The sequence below is a fragment of the Pavona decussata genome, unplaced genomic scaffold, assembly GCF_977016875.1.
Source record: "Pavona decussata unplaced genomic scaffold, jaPavDecu1.1 SCAFFOLD_22, whole genome shotgun sequence".
Classification (NCBI taxonomy): Eukaryota; Metazoa; Cnidaria; class Anthozoa; order Scleractinia; family Agariciidae; genus Pavona; species Pavona decussata.
In genome coordinates, this window is record NW_028145445.1 from 207,501 (window position 1) to 220,477 (window position 12,977).

Below are 12,977 nucleotides of genomic sequence, written 5' to 3' on the forward strand. Positions count from 1 at the left end.
AGATCTGTTGATATGTAACAGCATGATTTTATCAATTAAAAGTTCTTTTGGGATTGGAAAGCATTAAATAATGTTCATGCAACTGCATAAGAACATGTATGGTAAACGTTTAAATTAGCATCCCCTTTTAAGGCTAAAAATGAATTAACAACCCTGATCCTTCCCCGTAATAACTGAATATGCTGTGTTTCATTTTATCCTTGGTTTTAATTTTTATTAATATGTAAGATAATGAGTACAAAACTAAGGGAAGTAAAATTGAAACCAATCAAGGATAAAACTGAACCACAACATGTACATGCATACACAATACATATTTTGTCATTAATAAGTTCAATGAATATTTAATTATTTTTTAGCATATATAAGTGTGAAGTACATGTACATGTACAATCACTAGAGAATGGCCTTTTTGGGGACATATCCCATGAGGAATGGTAAAGACAGTTCTTAAAGATGGTCACAGATTACTTTCAAAGCAGGAAATTAAATATGCTCTGCACCAACTTTGGTTCAATTGAAACAAACATAAAATAAATGTCATTTTGAGGCCAAAATTCTGAAGACTGAAATCAGTGACTCAAAAAAAGTACTTAAACCCCCTCTCCTCGAAATAGCATTAAATTAAAGTTTATCAACAGTATTGTAAGTTTCACAAACCTTAATTATTCGTTTGGCTCTTATTTCTACTGCCATCTCTTTTCTGAACCTTGGCATGTCGTCCTATAACCAAACACACGTGTAAAATAAACTGCAGATAATAAGTTCATACGCAAATAATAAAAATAAGTGACTATCAACAAGTTAGTGTCAACATTAAGAGGGACACTTAGTGATGGGAGTAATTTGTGTGTCAGATTATGATTTACCTGTGGCATAAGAAGACACACAGGGCTTGCACTGTAAGTATCCTTGGGAACTCCAATTACAATTCCTTATACTTTTAGTATAAGGAATTATTCGGATTACCTTAAGGGGCAGCAGGTGTTTTCACGTCATGTCCTGGCAAGGCGTCTTAATCTGTTTCCACCGACATTAATCTGTCAGAAAAAATTTGCGCATGTGTAAGTACACCAAAGATTAGAGGTGGTGAGGGCCATCTTAAACTTGTCATCAAGTTGTAATCAACGCGCATTTCGGCGTCCACTGTACTAAAAATGCCTTTGTTTTACTTTGAGGCAATTACCACGTGAAACTCGATCGATCGATAATTTGTGCCTCGATCTGGTCAATACAGACCAGCTATAATGACAGACTGTAGATCAAAATGAGCGAGAAAAGTTAACTCGGTGGGTCATTCAATAATGTAAAAACACTCTAGAAGAAGAAAGAAAACAGATCGAGACAAGAATGGAGAAAAAGGATTCAAAAGCCGAAAATAGAGAATTCTATCGCAACTTAATCATACGCGTATATATATACCACAGCATACTGGGGAGGCAAACGACGTAATACAAAGAAATCGTGAAGTCAAGGAAAAACAACCAGTTTTTTCGTTGATTTCTTATCTTAGAGATATTTGATGATATGCAATGATTGTACATCGTTGAGTTGAATGTAGTAGAAGTAAAATCGTTGGATATTATAATGGTTTGTGTCAGGTCTGTTGTATTTAAATGAGGGGCAGTTCCTGTTAATATCACAGCAAGCTAGCAGGTCCTAGCAAACAGCACTGGTTCCCTTGTTTTTAAAACCACACCCCTTTTTTAAAAATAATTCAGATGTTGTTGTATTGATCCATGGATATTATAATGACAAAGCAAGACAAACTTTACATCTGCTGTGACTCCAGCATGTTGTATTTCAAATCTGTTATGAGCAGACTATTGTATTTTCCATTTTTTAACTTTGTGGTTTCCTGTAGAATTAAATGAGAGGCAGTCCCTGTTAATATCACAGCAAGCTAGCAATTAGCACCGGTTCCCTTGTTTCTTGGTGAATTTAAAGATCGGACAAAATAAATCTATATAGGTTACTATAATTACAAAAAATATTGCTTTAAGTTTTACGCACTGGACGTTTTTAATTTATGATTTTGGTTGATTATTTTAAGTGCATTTTGTGGTAATTTAGAGGCGTTAATGTCACAATTTTCCAGGAGTGCATGCCCCTGGATCCAACCGCCCCACCCCTCCTCCACCAGTTGGCTCACCTTACAAAACGCTGGGTTACACTGCACTCGTGGGTGTGCCACATAGAGTACAGCCTACGTTTGCTGATTAATAATCACATACAGCTAAAAAAACATTAGGGTAACAAAACATTCGGTTGGTTGGATCAAAAAGCAAATTAATATACCTCAGGGGCACCCGACAGATCGTTTCAGTAAATTATCTGTTCGGAAGGCCCTTAATCCCCTACAATTTTCTAAAGGGAAATTTCACCACGAACTTTCGTGATGTGGGAAATTTAAGGCCTAGTGTTTTCGGATTGATAAAAATGTTGTTTTCGGGTACCGAAAACAGGTCAGCTAAGATTTTCGGAAAGGTAATAAGGCCTAGGGTTTTTGGGAAATGGACAAGAATGCCCTTCTAATTTCGAAAAGACTCAAGTTCCCCTAGAATGACCGAACAGATAAAAATATTATAGCGCTGGCTAAAATGAACCTATAGAGCTTTAAAGCCACTCCAGATCGCCTAAAATAACGTTTCAAAGGATCTGAGATAAAATTGTCGTTGGGTGCCCCTGATACCTTCTGTTCCGAAAATGAGTCAGTGGATTGTTCAGTGTTCTATTTAGTCACATATTTAGGAGTGCAATTTTAAGGACCGCACTCATGACCGCACTCCTCTATCAGTAGCGACCTACAGATCAGAGCACGAGTACGGGATTGAGTTCAAGTGCGACTTTCAAATTTCAGACTAGTCACGTCCCCAGAACTCTCACTAATTCCCTTTGTTTATCAGCGCATAAGGAGGCCTAAGAAACAAGATTGGGGCGACAAGCAGTTATTTGAACCACGCAAACTAGATTTGAAAAATCGTACTCGCACTCAATCTCGTACTCGTAGTAAAATCTGAAGGTCCCTAATGTTATGACGCCTACCCCCTGGACAATTACCTTGGCGATGTACACTGGTATGAAATCAGGCAATGATCATGTTAGTCGACTTTTTGCCAAGCTTGGATTAAATATTGTGAATTTCTAACCAAACGCTCTTCTGTTTTAAATTAAATCGTCTACGTTTAAATAAGCGGGCCTTACCTTGGTTCGGTCCATGGCCCTTTATTTGTTTCGATGCAATGCCTTCCATTTCAGATAATAAACACGCGCCAATTCCTTAGCAGAAGAATGCGTCCCTCTTTCTTTTAAAAATTGTCTTCGCATTTCTCTGGTATATCTTCGTTTGCAGCCTTAGAAATCCTCTCCTTTTTTTCTGGTGTTGTGCATCTTGCGCTTTTCTTTTCATGGCATGATCGATCTCTATATCGAAAGGGCGCGCTTATTCGTCTCGTTCCCGCTAAACTGTGATGTAATTCAACTCCACGATCGCGGTTCCTGTGAATTATATATGAGCCCGCATTTCCATTCCACGATAGTTATAATTACCAAATTCGAATAGGCAGCGGCTTATCGCAAAACAATAGAAAACATTCGCTGACCCGGAAATGTACGTACAATTAGTAGATCTATAGCGAGACGAAAAGATGGTGATTAGTTTGTAAACTTTGTGCATAGGGCGCAGAAAGGCAGAGGAGTTACATCTGACAAGATTCAGACCAATGTAATCTTCACCGTGCAACTGCAGTGAAATTCGCGCAAATCGATCGGAGGAGGACATTGGGGTTTGCGGTATTGCAGTAAGTTGAACGTGTGGTAAATAAAATAAAACGAATGAAACATAAATTCAAAACAAGTCTCCTATACCTTAGTGGTAGAGCATCCGAACTAGTAATTGGAAGGCCTTGGGTTCGACTCCTGATAGGAGCACTCGGATTTCTTTTTTTCTTTTTTTTTTTTTTTTTTTTTTTTTGCGAGTACATGTATGTTTGTGTCACTTTCTAGAATAATACATCATCATTAAAAATAATAATAATAATAATAATAATAATAATAATAATAATATCCACTTCCTTATTACAAAACTATTTTACAAGGCTAAAAAGTTAAAAGATTAAAACCAAACCAAAAAGGAAGTGAAGCAAAACTAGTACAATAACACGGATTTCAAAGACATTTTCATCGTCCTCAACATAAAAGGCAAAAACATTCACAGCTCACATGTGGTCTAAAAAGAGGACTGTTCTTGCAGTGTTGATTAGGGACCGATCGTTGACTGAGGTTGAGTAATGACATAGACAGGCAAACGGTGTATTTCATCAAGCAGTTTATCCCTGAAGGCTCGTTTATCTGGCCAAAAAAATTGACTAAAAGACAAATAGAGATGGTAGGCTTCTTCAAAATCTATATATCCACATCCATACATCGAATGCACTGCTCTCAAACCCCGAGCTGCGTTGATCTTCTGTGTACCTTCTTTTGACGACTGAAGAATAGACTCCAGCAATAACAAAACATCGTTATTATCAAGACATTGAAGAAATATTCTAAGGTACGTTCCCTTACTTGAATTCCGCCTAAATTCTGATTGTTTCTCTTGCCAGTTCAGATTTAGAGAGCTAGCGATTTCCCGCATGTAACCAAGCGTTGTGCCCTGGAACTTCTCAACAATTCAACCACCAGGCCAACGGGTTGTGGGGTAAAATTTTCCAACTGTCATTGCAGTGGGGAGTAACACGTTTGTTTGAAAAATTTTTATTTTGATTTTTTTTTTTGGGGGGGGGGGGGGGTAAAATTTTCATACACTCGATTTTTTAGAAAACCATCCCCCCCCCCCCCCCCCCAGGACGTAATAAACGATCGGTCCCTTACATCGGGGAAACCAGGAGAAATGTGGAGGTGCGAATCGATGAACATTCAAACCCCTCTAGGTCTAATGAATTTGAACTTGCCCATCACCTATAGTCCGGGGGATAAGCGACAAAAAAATCACAGAATCGTTCAAACAGTGATACATTTTATTTACAATTTTTTATTAACCTCTTACTGGGAGTTACAAGATACAAATTATTGTACAATAAAATATACTGATATAACAACGTGAGTTTTCATCATTTTTTGTTTTCAGTGTGCTATTTCCAGCCGCCTTCATTACCTTACGCACTAAAATCAAGGATATAATCACGCAACAGATCCACTGCTTCAAGGTCGTTTGGCTTTCAATCATTCATTGGGACAAACGCACTCGTAGATTGACTTGTCTTGTAAAACAACAACCACTCACTCTTCCCTGCGGATAAATGAAACCCAACGCCGAAAACCAAATGACGAGTTGCCCAAATACGGAATGCCGCGAAAAGCGGCATGTGGCGCCAAGTCTTTTTTTTGGCGCCAAAATTTCTCGATCTCTTCACCTCTGTAGATCGTAATATTTTACACATATTTTTATCGGCTAAATATCGCTTATAAATCGCCTTTTAGAATTAGAAAAACCCGCTCCCTTCATAAACACAGAAAAGAGCGGAGACATTTATATACGCCAGCACTCAGATATTTTTCTTAAGGTTTACAAAAAATTCAAACCGCTGCTGATGAAATATGAACACGCATTTGAGCATTGCGGATCACTTGATTTTTAGATGGAAGATTGTTCTGGTCTAAAATTCTCCAATAGAAACCAATGGTATTCTACGTAGAAATACAAAATAATTGCATATACCCTGAGTAAAAATGACGTTTTCTTGTAAACTATTGAATAAAGCTAAAAACCTATTTCTAACAAAATTAAATTTCACCGAAAAAAGAAACAACAACAACAAACAAACATTGACTAAAGTTTATAAATAAGGGCAACAGCCGAAACGACACAATTTACTTGAAACAGTGACAAACACAAATATAAAAAATCAAAGAAAAACAAAGCGATAATATCGTAAAGCAAAGCCAAAAATTGGACAACCTTGAAAAAAGGTTCTTAACGAAAATGCAATGCAAGTAACTTGATTAAATCACCATAATAACATTTAACACAACTAAACATTGCTTGACTTTATCGCTGACCTAGCCAAAAATATAACTTCACAATTCTATTTTACAGCCTTGTTCGCTTAATATTCCAATTCAATCTAAAAAGACGAAACACATCCATTCTTAAATACGACACGAAAAATTGTCAAGTGGTCAAATCACAACAATTTTATCCGCACAATATTTATAAAACCACGTTAGTCACGGGATTGCTAATAATTCTTGAAAGGACAAAGGAATGCCTTAAGTCAGTTAAAGAGTCATAAATATTTCGCCTACAAAATTGAATACCGCTGCTGGTCTCCTTCGCGAGGTTCTTTCCTTTGTCACGAAACGCTTCTGAAGCAATGCGTGACAAACAAATGAAGAACTAAGCACGAAGACACCATACTACTGTTACACTGTGTTACAGTGACTAAACCACAAATTCGATTGGAGGCCAGTAAATTCTTCAACGACAAAACGTTTGAAAAACTTTCGTCAAAAATTTATATCTTAACTTTTTCAACACTATAGCAAATATGCTTTCACTGTATACGACTTCGAACAACAAATTCCTACTTTTGCACCTGCGAGGCTTTCAAGGAGAAAAACTCACATCACAAAAATAAAAAATGACAAATGATTTTCATTTTCACTGACTTTTTTCCCCCGAATTTGTAAAACTCTATTCAGAGAATCCACAAATAACTAACATTTCAACAGCCAATGGCCAAAAAACTTGTCAAATTGATTCACATCAAACATAATTTTTTTAGAAATTAAGACTCGATGGAGCGTCATGTAACGTTTTGTTTTTTGTTCTAATGCTTGTCACTCCATTTAATACTGATCACGTGCACACTTGATGACCTAGCCGTGTCACATCTTAAACATGAACTCAACACAAAGCTAGGGCATGTTTCCCTTGACCTGAGAAGCCAAAAGGCTGAATTTTTTAATCGCAGCCCACAAAGAGAAAAAAAATCTCACACGATCCATTAAATTTAGACCGAAACGTTCATTTTCCTGAAAAACCTGAACGGATTGTTCATTGAAAGCCTAAACCACTGGCCGACACTGAAAATGAAATTTAAAAAAAAATTGCAACAGGAAAGTCAAACACATCCAGTCAGACTGGCCCTAATCAAACACACGGTAAAAAAAAAAAAAAGCGATAAAACGCCTAAAACAAAAAACCCCGTACTTAACCACTCGGTTGGATTTCCTGATCTAGCCTATGGGACACAGAAACACGCTTTGACCAATAATCAGTTACACAAAAGACTGCTTAATGAACAGTGGTGTCGTCACTTTACTCCTACACCCGGATGTCCCCATTGCCTAATGTCATCTTTGATGCATCGATGACCTCATCATTATTAGCCAATGGGGACGCACAAGACCCACGAAAGCTGCTTAGCCCGCTGAATGCATCGAGCTCTCCAGAGATGTCACTTCCGGCCTGGCTACTGAAGCCCCCCAGCCTCATGGGGGCCCCCGGGAGATCACACTGGAGTATGGCTTCATAATACACCTGGGATCAGGAAACAAACCCGGCAGCCTGGCGCGAGGCCTTGAGGTCATTGTAGGCCAGTTCCTCGGCAAGTTTGCGATCATCTCTTTCCTGTTTTTCCCTCTCCTGCTGCTGCAGGAGGCTTCTACGCTCCTGAAGCAACCGCCTGTGTTCCTCCTTCGTGTTCTTCTTTTTCTCAGCTTTGCTCTCGAGGCTGTCAATAGTAAGGCCGCGATGGGAGGCGTCCTGTAAGAAATGGATTGCATGAGTATCGAGTATAGAGGATAAAGTCGAGAATCGCATGCGAATGCAGGATCGAGTCGCGAATCAAGACTCGAAGCAGACAGTCAACTGTCAAACCGTACTTAAAATCGTCAAAACTAACGCGGGCAGTGAGATCAAAAACTAACATTGATGTTTATCAACATGTACACGGTGGTTCTAACTTTTGAGTTTGTGGATGAGTCCCTGAAGTGTGACCACTGTGACTGAGATGAAAGCTACTGAGCAGGACTGTCCTAAGACCCTTTTCATTATGCTGTATAAAATGCTTCTAACTTTTGATCCCCTGGAGGAACCCCTTATGATCATGACTATTCATTTGAATCAAGCTGTACTAAAGTGTATCAACAGTTGTTCAGATAGGGATGAAACATAGCAGACTAGAAACACCACTCTGACATTTTAAATTGATGTTTTCAATACAGGAAAATGCAGCATAAAACGAGCAGTTTTTGAACATGTAGCAGTCAACCATCTTACCTGTCCCAACCAGCTCTGCTCATTCTCTCAAGGTCTCCAGTCTCACGCGTCTGTAACAGCTCACTACCAAGTATTGCATCTAGGGGGCTCCCACGCTCCAACTCCTGAAGAGTCTGAGCATACTACTCATCTTTATTTATTTGGCCTTCTTTCCTAACAAATATAAACAAGCACTTAGCACATTTTGCAGCTAACATAAAGGGGGGACATGGATGGCCCAATGGTGAGAACACCATATGTGGGTTGAGGTTGTTGCTAGTTGTCTCCCTTGCTCCTAGGGTTTTCCGCCCTTCATAAAGACCAACGTTTTCAGATTCCAATTTGATCAGGGAACAATGGACCGAATAGCCACTCTCAGCATTTCCCCTGAAATTCCCTTTGTTTAATTATTCATTCATTCATTTATCCCATCCTATATGAGCTACTGCAGTTAACTTGAAGAGGGTGACTTGTGCTGTTGTAAAGTTTTTGCTATTGAGCACTTTGTGTTATATGCTTCAAGGTAGTTTCTGTGGACAAAACTATAAAGTGCTGAGCAGTAGTGATTAGCATGAAATGTTCGATTTGTGATATATTTTTAGCCATGTCTATAAGATGTAGATATTTTCTCATTTCCTCTTTGTTATTATATTTTTAGCCATGTCTATAAGATGTAGATAATTTTCTTATTTTCCCTTTGTTATTATTAGGATTTGTAAATATCCCGTAATTCAGCTTATGGCTGCAATGGTGTTTATAATAGTCCGTCCGTCCGTCCGTCCGTCCGTCCCTCCCTTCCTCCCTCCCTCCCTCCCTCCGTCCGTCCGTCCGTCCGTCCGTACGTCCGTCCATCCATCCATCCATCCATCTATCTATCTATTTATTCAGCAAATTCACTCAAATTGAAGGATTTTTCAAACAACCTCAATGAGAGAAAAAGGCCCAAGCATTTCTGTTCTATACATGTACAAGCTAATGTGAACATGTACATCTTCAAATCAAATTAACCCTAAAATTCGTATTGCACACTGCAGAGGAAATTCTGGTCACTTTCTCCTGATAGAGAATAGGGACCTTCCGATTTTACTACACCTACGACTTTTGAAATCTAATTTGTGTGGTTCAAATAACCATATGTCCCATTAATCTTGTTTCTTGGACCTCCTTATGTGCTGGTGAACTACCGGAATTAGTAACAGTTCTGGGGAATGTGATTAGTCTGAAATTTGAAAGTCGTACTTGTACTCAATCTCGTACTCTTACTCTAATCTGAAGGTCCCTAATGTTGCCAGATGAGACGGCTGGAATACACAACAATTCGAGGAAGCATTGAAGAGGAATGAATGGTACATGTACCACATGACACAATAACCACCCATCTAATTTAAGTGTTTTTTTGGAATCACACAACAATACTGCCATACTAGAGGACCTCTTTCTTACCTGGAAAAGTCATCCAAGTCAACATATGGCGGCCAGAGCTTGCGAACCTAAATGGAGACAAACAGAATCATAAAATATTACTTGATTGCTTCACTACAGGTTTACTGAATTTCATTTTGTAGTTCAGGCGATAACTCAGAAGTAATTGACAATCAGTCAAAAACAATGTCAGCAAAGGCCATTGTGTCTTAGTGATGAAGTTAAAACACATACAGGTGTGTACAGTCAAACTTAGTCAGGCTACGGACTAAAATAGCCATACATGGCATGTTATACTAATGGGTTAACAACAAGGAAAACTGGTAATATTTGTTTGGGCTCAAAAAAGCAGTGAAAAATTCTCCATAAGAAAGTGCAACTGGCAGCCATAATCAGCAATGTAGTATGTTGAACAGGAGGTGCAGATCTCGAAACAAAACAACCACCAGTTTTGAGCACTAAAAGATTAATGTGCTAGCCCATAGGGATGTTTCGAAACACCCTCCCCACACATCCGCACTAGGGGAAATTTTTAAATTTAACACTTTGTTAAGATGCCGTTTTCTGGGATTTTGGGTCATCAGTTCAAGTGATTTGAGTTTTACAAACCAGAAAATAACATCTCTTTCAGCAATGTTATTGTGTTATGCATTGTAAAAGCTCTATTTAGCCATTAAAGGGCTTCTTAAGGACTCATTTTCTACAAACAAGCCTACATGTACCTCATTTCCACGGTAAGGTCCCCATATTGGTGCTGTGTCTGGGAGTGGGGGAAGAGCATTGTTGCCATCTACAAAGTTTCCCCAGATGACACCATGTTGCCACTCCACAGGGGACTGTTGCCTAGGTGACAAACTGGAGTTTGATGATTGGCTGGCAGCAGGGGAGTGGCTGAGTGGGGAACCACTGCTGACTCCACTCAGTGCTTGCCATGGACAGTGTGGTGTCCTTCATGCTAGGCATACCAGACTCAAGGGGAACCCAGTCAGCAGGGTCACAGCTCCGAGGAGATGATGAATCAGTCTGCTAAGGAAATACCACATTGTATAATAATTATTATTATTAAAAACTGGATCATTGGATAATGCAATTACAGGGTTTTTATTGGCTTAGTGCCAATGGGATATCAACCATCAATATTGCCATTCCACGTTCAATAAATAAGCAGACAAAACAAAAACACGACCACATTGTTTGGCGTAATGGGGGACGTATCCCCTGCAGTTGGCATGACAAGCAACTTATAGGGTTAACCTTTTCCTCCCGGTAACCCACTAGTGGGTACCCAAATCCAAATCATAACTCAGTCAATAGTTAGTCAACTGCATTGAAATTTTGCCAGCAAACTGGTCTTGGAAAGATCTACGTATTTAAAGAAAAAATAGTACCCCCCCCTTCCCCCCCCCCCCCCCCCGTATTTATGATGTGGTTTACCACTTCTACAATTTTTCAAATGTTTCAATTTGATGCACTTACAGACTCTGACAGTATCTCCTGGACAGAACTTTCTATGCATTAAAAACTGCAAATTAAGCTACAATTTGGGGGTAGACCTATCCCATGAAACGATCAGTCAAATTTTGTAATTTTTAATTTTGACGTTTTGAAACTATATCTGTCAAAGACCTGACTTCCTTCAGTTATCTTGACATGAGAAACAAATTTCACTTATGAAGACCTTTTAAATGGTACATCACACATGAACATTATGTTTTTCTTTGCCATTTTGTAAAATTGGGCAAAGAAAACAGTACTACATGTACTGTAAGACTGAAATGGGTCAAAGACCCTTGTTGGTCCTTACACCAAGATTTGAAACCACCAACTCCAGTTCTACGCGAGAATCCAACCCATTCATTTAGTTGGTGAATACTTTGTAGGGCCTAATCTTTTCACAAGCGCAGAATAATTAAAGGCTTAATGATCCAACAAATTGGAGCCCCAGTGTGAACAAACAAGTCCATTTTTACGTAGCTAATCTGTTCCCATCAGGAATCACCTGAAGCACATACTGTAAAATGTGCATGTAGCGGACAGTCTTTTTACCCTGAAGATTGCTTGATCAATCGCAAATGTTTGGTTTTAAATCTTTTTTTCCTTTTTAGCACTGTAAAATAGTGCTGTTAAAATAATAATAATAATAATAATAATAATAATAATAATAATAATAATAATAATAATAATAATTGCTGGCGAGCGTTAGCGAGACAGCACACTATTCTTGTCAATAGGGGAAAAAATCCAAAATTTTGTCGGATGTAAGACTCGAAGCTTGCACAGTAGAGCATTATCCGGGATGGTTGAAACGACAATCATGCGCAAATCACATGGCTGACATATAATCCGGGATCCACATCGCACTTTGCACTTGAGAATCGCACGCTGTCAGACGCTTTCGGTTACGAGGTGAAGTTGACGTTGCCATAAAATAAGTAGGTATGTTTTCAATTTGCTATGTCTTTATTTGCTTTTGTAATCATTCATCAAGGTCACGAACGGAAAGAGATCACTTTCCACGGGATTCATCATTAATCCGTTTTTGACCTTGGTGAATATTTTCACAAGCAAATGAAGACGTCTAGCCAATAAAAATATTTAGAAATCAGTACTTACCTACTTGTTTTATGACAAAGTCAACTGCGCCTCGAAACCGTCTGTTCGTAAGATCATGGTAAAATTCTCAAGCGGTGGATCTATAAAAGCAGCCAAACACAAATTGATCTCTTTCCGTTCGTGACCTTGATGAATGATTACAAAAGCAAATAAAGGCATAGCAAATAGAAAACATACCGTGGAGGTTAATAATGGTCAATAATTCCAAATCTGCACTCAACTGTGAAATCCCACGAAAAAGAAGCGTTTTCAACATTTCTTCCCCAATGTGGGTTATACAAATCACTAAACCTGCCATGACCCGTTTTCAAAACCAATGCTTGCTGCAGTCATTTTTACAACTCATCCAACCAAAACCTACTCTCCCTACCCTCAAAGTCGACGCCCTTTTCCAAACTCATTCACTGTTTAATTAAATCGCCACAACTTCATCCCCCTACGCCAGCACTCACTTTCATATTGAAATTACTAGTAATAATAATAAATAATAATAATGATAATAAAAATAATAATAACAACAACAACAACAACAACAACAACAACAGTAATAAACTGTATTAAGGACGGTGCCTACTAATTTCGAAGTATTTTTGCGCGGTTAATGACTATGCGGGAAAAGCAGATCTTAGGAAGGCCTATTGGAATCCTAAACGAAAATTGGGGGTAGCCACGCATTTTT

The 12,977-nt window shown here is 38.6% G+C and overlaps 2 long non-coding RNA genes across 2 annotated transcripts in view; both read right to left on the reverse strand.

The window, feature by feature from the left end:
- LOC146486006 (uncharacterized) overlaps window positions 1-3,455 on the reverse strand; it is a 12,533-nt gene extending 9,078 nt beyond the window's left edge. The window contains exons 1-4 of the long non-coding RNA XR_014860648.1: window positions 3,205-3,455; window positions 1,776-1,858; window positions 970-1,040; window positions 661-723 (exon numbers count right to left, since the gene is read on the reverse strand). This is a non-coding gene — a long non-coding RNA (uncharacterized LOC146486006). The remainder of the gene's footprint in view (window positions 1-660; window positions 724-969; window positions 1,041-1,775; window positions 1,859-3,204) is intronic.
- A 2,281-nt stretch (window positions 3,456-5,736) lies between these two features.
- LOC146486008 (uncharacterized) lies at window positions 5,737-10,674 on the reverse strand. The gene is made up of 4 exons (XR_014860652.1): window positions 10,408-10,674; window positions 9,707-9,753; window positions 8,285-8,437; window positions 5,737-7,768 (listed from the first exon to the last, which is right to left on the reverse strand). It is a non-coding gene; the product is annotated as an uncharacterized LOC146486008 (long non-coding RNA).
- Between the last annotated feature and the right edge of the window lie 2,303 nt (window positions 10,675-12,977).